This window comes from Cebus imitator, unplaced genomic scaffold (assembly GCF_001604975.1).
Source record: "Cebus imitator isolate Cc_AM_T3 unplaced genomic scaffold, Cebus_imitator-1.0 Scaffold299, whole genome shotgun sequence".
Lineage (NCBI taxonomy): Eukaryota > Metazoa > Chordata > Mammalia > Primates > Cebidae > Cebus > Cebus imitator.
This window is the reverse complement of record NW_016107614.1, coordinates 1,159,419-1,165,694: the sequence shown is the minus strand read 5'-3', so window position 1 is coordinate 1,165,694 and position 6,276 is coordinate 1,159,419. Positions and strand designations below refer to the sequence as shown.

The following is a 6,276-nucleotide window of genomic DNA, read 5'->3' as shown; positions in this document are numbered from 1 at the left end:
TTTTTTGAGACAGAGTCTGGCTCTGTCATTCAAGCTGGAGTGCAGTGGCATCATCTCAGCTCACTGCGACCTCTGCCCCCTGGGCTCAAGACATCCTCCCACCTTTAGCCTCCGCTGGGACTACAGAAACACGCCACCATACGCAGCAAATATTTGCATTTTTTTGTAGAGATGGGATTTCACCATGTTTCCAAGGCTGGTCTTGAACTCCTGGGCTCAAGTGATCTGCCCACCTCAGCCTTCCAAAGTGCTAGGAATACAGGTGTGAGCCACTGTGCCTGGCCCAATACTTTAATAAGGGATACAAATCAGTATCTGTATCAGTTAACCAAATCATCTTTTTAAAGAGAATATATGGCTTAGGGGTTTAGGCTCTAGATAAATACATGGAATCCAGTCACAAGCCAAGATGATTCACACTTCTAAACAGACACCCACACTTTCTGCACTCCTGACAGATGGGTTGCAAAAGATCAGTCCAAACATTTACATAAAAGAAAATTACTATTATTTCCCTGTAAACCAATAAACTATTAGTCTGCACTACAGACCACATTCTTGCGATTTTTATTTTCTTCTGTCCCAGACCTTTCTTTTTTTATTTTCTTATTTCCAAACAGAACTCTGAGACAGTAATGAGAATTTTTGTTTCCATTCTTTTTATTTTTTTCTAATTTTAAGAAATCAACTTATTAAAGAACACTTTGTATTCACAGTAACCTGTGTCCAATTTAAGAGGATTTAAAAGAAAAAAAAATAGCATAAAGAGGAACAGAGCCAGGCATGGTGGCTCACTCCTGTAATTCCAGAACTTTGGGAGGCTGAGGCAAGATGGTTGCTTGAGCCCAGGAGTTCAATACCAACCTGGGAAATGTAGGGAGACCTCATCTCTACAAAAAAAAAAAAAAAAGAAAAAATACAAAAATTAGCCAGATGTGCTGGTGCATGCCTGTAGTCCCAGCTACTCAGGAGGCTGAGATGGGAGGACTGCTTGAGCCCAGAATTTGAGGCTGTGGTGAGCAGTGACAGCACCACACCTGTACTCCAGCCTGGGCAACAGAGCTAGACCTTGTCTTAAAAAAAAAAAAAAAGTTGAGGCAGTGGGGTAGGGGAGATCCAGTTAGAGAATATTGTTTGTAGGCAGCCACCCTAACCACCCACATATACCTTCACACTGTCCCCACAAAACCACCCTTCCCAGGGTACAATAGTCTTGTCAAATTACTTCAGTAATAAAGAAAGCAGCTCATAGGCTTTTAGAATCTTAAAGAGGAGAAAACGGAGGCTTTGATAAACAAAAATTAACCTTGTTAGGAACCTCGAACAAAAAGTCAAATATTCTATCTATCTATCTATCTATCTATCTATCTATCTATCTATTTATTTAGAGACGGAGTCTTGCTCTGTCATCAGGCTGGAGTGCAGTGGCCCAATCTGGGCTCACTGCAACCTTTGTCGGTCGGGTTCAAGCGATTCCCCTGCCTTAGCCTCCGGAGTAGCTGGGACTACAGGTGCGCCACCATGCCGGGTTAATTTTTTTTTATGTTAGTAGAGACGGAGTTTCACCGTGGCCAGGATGGTCTCAATCTCTTGACCTCACCCAGCCTGGTGCAATCTTGGTTCACCGCAACCTCCGCCTGCCGGGCTCAAGCGATTCTCCTGCCTCAGCCTCCCATGAAGATGGGGATTACAGGCATGCGCCACCACGCCAGGCGAATTTTGTATTTTTAGTGGAGACAGGATTTCTCCATGTGGATCAGGCTGGTCTCGAACTCCCGAGCTTAGGTGATCTGCCCACCTCGGCCTCCCAAAGTGCTGGGATTACAGGCTAAATATTCTTTTTTAAGTGTTTTAAAATGAGCTCTAAATAACTGTTTTTTATTATAAGTCTAACCTCCTCTTTCCCATGTGAAAAGTAAACAAATGTATATCTTTGCTAATCAAAGAAAGTGGGAAGTAAATACTGGCGCCAAAAAGAATGTTAAAAAAAAAAAAAAGGCGATGATGACCTGGGGGTAATTGGGACTAGGGAGCAACACTGCCAGAATCCTATCCTATTTCATGGGAAAAGGAATGCCTTGGCTGGGCTCCGATACAGCAGTTATTCCTGCTGGTACCTAAGCAGTTCAGAGACTGCAGGGATACCACCCATCAACAAATTAAACCATCCCATTCCCCAGGCTTCCATATGTGGGAGTTCTCTCCACCAGTGCGATAAAGGCAGGCCCTGGGAAAACAAAGCCCTAGACCACAACAAGGCAACACCCTCTCGCACCCCATTTTCGCGTTCCAGCCCGGCTCCTTTCAGCTACCCCGGGCCCGCTCTCCCGCCTGGCAGGGTATAAAGCTCACACGAGTCTGCCATTCCCTCTGACGCAGCCTCGCAGCGCCTGCTCGCCAACCCGACTGCAGTGGGCTCTCTTGGGCCTCGACCCCGGCGGTGGAGACTAAAGGGTCCAGGCTCGTGTCCCACACAGGCAGCCGCCCTCGGGTCTCGGGTCAGCGTAGCCGAGATGGAGCCGCGCCCCCCAGCCGGGTCATCTCGTGCTAGTTCCTCAGTGCCCACCTGGCTGATTATAGTCTTTCCCCGCCCTCTCCCTCCCGCGCCTGCTGCCAACCTGGGGCCGGCCTTTCGGGATGACCGTCACGCCTCGACGCAGGGCTCCAGCGCCTCGGACTTTTCCTGGGCTCCTGGCTGCCACCTTGCTCTCTGCCACCTCTACCAGCGCTTGCCCCACTTGACACCGCCATCCCGGCCACCGCACTGGGCACAATCTCCGCTGCCCATTGGCTGTTACCTAGGCAACCGCGAGCAACGCCACACTCTATTGGCCCAGCCCGTCTCCGCGCCATCTTTGTGCGGGGCGGAGTGTTTGCGAGCCCGGGCTGACTTTGTGAAAGAGGGATGGTCCCACCTCTGCAACGCAGATAAAGACAGAGGATCCAGGTCTGGCCTACCAGAGGCCGTCTAGTTGAAATGGCAACCCCAGAGAAAACCAAACCTGCGCCCGAAGCAACAGTGACCATCAACGCGAATGGCTCTGATCCTGCTCCAGTCCCCACTGCTGTCAAGGGCCCCGCCGCGGAGTTTAAGGCAGATTCTAAATTCAGCTTCAGAGAAGCAGCTTTGTAAACTGTAACGCGCTGGACAGAACAGCCTCCAATAACTCTGTGCCAGACATTGTGATATCGAGACACTTTTGCATTCATTATAGGAATTTGTGCTGTGCTTGTCATTACCTAGATCCTTTGTGTTTAAAATATAGTAAGTACCTGGCCAGGCGCAGTGGCTCACATCTGTAATCCTAGCACTTTGGGAGGCCAAGGCAGGAGGACTGCTTGAGCCCAGGAGTTCCAGATCAGCCTGGGGAATACAGGAGACTCCATATCTGCAGGAAAAAAAATTACCCACCCTGGTGGTGGGTGCCTGTAGTCCCAGCTACTCAGGAGGCTGAGGTGGGAGGATGCTTTGAGCCCAGCAGGATGAGGCTGCAGTAAGCCATGATCCTGCCACTGTACCCCAGCCTGGGCAACCTAGCAATCTCAAATAAATAAACACATAAATTGCAAACCAAAAAGTATCTGAGACAGGTATCAATCAATTTAGAAGTTTATTTTGCCAATGTTAAGGATATGCCAGTGACACAGCCTTAGAAGGTCCTAAGAACATGTGTCCAAAATAGTCGGGCTACTGCGTGGTTTTATACATTTTAGGGAGACATCAAACATCAATCAATACATGTAAAATATACATTGGGTTGGTCCCAAAAGGGGTTTGGGGATGGCAGGTTTCAGGTTGTAGGTGGATTCAAAGATGTCCTGATTGGCAATTGGTCGAAAGACTAAGACCTGGAACCCATAGAAGGGAATGTCTGGATTAAATTAAGGAGGCTGTTACTAAGATATGCACACACAAACACACACACACGCACAGAGTTGTGGAAACCAAGGTTTTTATTATGCAGAGAAGCCTCCAGGTAGCAGGCTTCAGAAAGCATAAAATGACAATGTGTTATACTGGATCGAGCGTAGAAAGTTAGCACCAAGACAAAAGTATGCCAGATTGCAGGGTCATTTATTATGCTGGCGACCACAGAGGACTCACGTCTCTCCAATCTGTGGCGTCGAAAGGAGGGTGCCAAGACTTTTTATACCCAAAAAACCACCTTGGGAGTGGGGGTGAGGAGCGGGGATGGGGATGAAAAGGCTTCAGACATTCTGAGGGCTAGTGGATTCTGTAAATCATCTCCTGGGCGGAGACAAGGGCTCCGGATGTTCCAAGGGCCAGGGGACTCTTGTCATTCCATTTGTTACTTAAGTGTTTCACAGAAGTCAAGATAAACATTTGTTTACACATTATCTGGGTAAGGTGGAAATCACAGACCTTAGTTACTTATTACAAGTCGCAGGGGCCAAGATGGCATTAGTTTGGGCTGCTTAGTCTGGCAATTGCCGGCAAGCAAAGGCTAGCAATTCTGGCAGTTACTGATAAGAAAAGGTAAGCAGCTTTACATAGTGGCTAGTTTGCAGAGCAAACTAGCAGTTTTATTTCCAGTAGCCAAGGCTAGCAGTTTATTATGAGGAGAATGGGGCAGCTGTTAACAACTATTTTTAAAAACAGCTTTTTCTTTTATAAAATGATGTTGTTCAGGCTCTAACTCTAGGCCAGCTACAGCACAATATCACAAATATTTCTTTGTTTTTTGTTTTGTTTTGACAGGGTCTCCCTCTGTCACCTAGTCTGGAGTGGAGTAGCTGGATCATGGCTTACTGCAGCCTTGACCTCCCAGGCTCAAGCAATCCTCCCACCTCAGCCTCCTAAGTAGCTGAGACTACAGGTTCATTCCACTATGCCTGGCTTATTTTTGTATTTTTTATAGAGATGATGTTTCGTCATGTTGCCCAGGCTGGTATTGAACTCCTGGGCTCAAGTGATCCTCTCACTTCTGCCTCCCAAAGTGCTGGGATTACAGGCATGAGCCACCATACTTGGCCAGTGTATTTTACCAGATTTAAAAAGGTATCAGACTCTTAGTTCTCCACTGTGTCAGGAAGAAGACCTGGAAAAGTCAGGGGATTTTCTACAGAATGTAGACTTTCACCACAAGACACCTTTGCCCGCTATCATGACAGATGGGGCCTGCTATCTGTCAATGTTGGTATTATTGCTACAAAGAGTCTGCTGTGTCAACCTTAAGGTCTCTGCTTTAATGTTAAATGCTGGTCCTGAGTTCCAAAAGGATGAGAATATAATGAGGCATTCTGACTCCTACTTCTTATCATGGGCTCAACTAGTTTTTCAGGTTAATTTAGGAATGCCCTTGGGCTGAGAACAAGAGCCCATTCATTTGGTTGGGTGCTTAGAATTTTATTTTTGGTTTACAAAATAAATAAATACATACATAAAATATAGTGCCAAGATTGGAGCAAATCCTCCCAAATACCATACACATCAATCTGTGTATCCATATGTTTACTTCTTAAACAATGTGAGTGCAGCATGACGCTAGGTTCTTTCAGGCTTGAAAAGCCATGATTGCTACTCTTATGGCATATGTAAGTAGCTGAATATGGTGGCAAGTGCCTGTGGTCCCAGCTACTCAGGAGGCTAAGGCAGGAGAATTGCTTGAGCCCAGGAGGTCAGGCTACAGTGAGCCATGACTGCACTGCTGCACTCAGCCTGGTTAACAGAGATGCTGTCTCAAAAACATATATACATACATACATACATACATAAAAAATGTAGTTTCTTGGCCAGGGGAATGACATACTAAAAGCAATATTTTATGAAAATTAATCTGGCAGTGACACTCAGAGATGATGAGTGAGATATTGGAAGTAGAGTAACAAACTCAGAAGTTATTGCAATAATGCAACTAAGACATCCTGAAAGTTTCATGTGACATCAGTGGAGATGAAAGAAAGGGGGTGAATATGAGACATATTTCACAGAGATATTTGTTAAGAATCAATCTACTGTTAAGAGCATGGAAACAGTCTGCCTGGATTTGGATCCAGCTCTGCCATTTACCAGCTGAATGACCACAGGCACATTACCTTTACCTCCCTGGGCCTCAGTTTCCAACATCACAGGAGACTGTAAAGCTGGTTCCATGAGTCAATCCATGTAATGCACTTAAAACAATGTTTGCCATATATTTAGCATTTGGTAAATGTTAGCTCTTCACATGTCTTAGGGAATGTACTCACACTCTTTTCCACAAAAGGAAAATCAAGTTCTAAGAGGTAGATACAAAAATAGATTCTGAATTTTTT

General features: G+C 45.9%; 1 protein-coding gene across 3 annotated transcripts in view; it reads right to left on the bottom strand.

Moving 5' to 3' along the window:
• The window catches only part of MORN4 (MORN repeat containing 4), a 16,097-nt gene extending 13,072 nt beyond the window's left edge, over positions 1 to 3,025 (bottom strand). Inside the window, exon 1 of one of the 3 annotated variants that reach the window (XM_037729349.1) lies at positions 3,003 to 3,025. The gene's annotated coding sequence lies outside the window, so the exon portion shown is untranslated. Of the gene's footprint in view, positions 1 to 2,566; positions 2,590 to 2,618; positions 2,771 to 3,002 lie in introns of those variants that run through there. The other 2 variants (XM_017502775.2, XM_037729347.1) reach the window with 2 other exon arrangements.
• Positions 3,026 to 6,276: the final 3,251 nt, after the last annotated feature.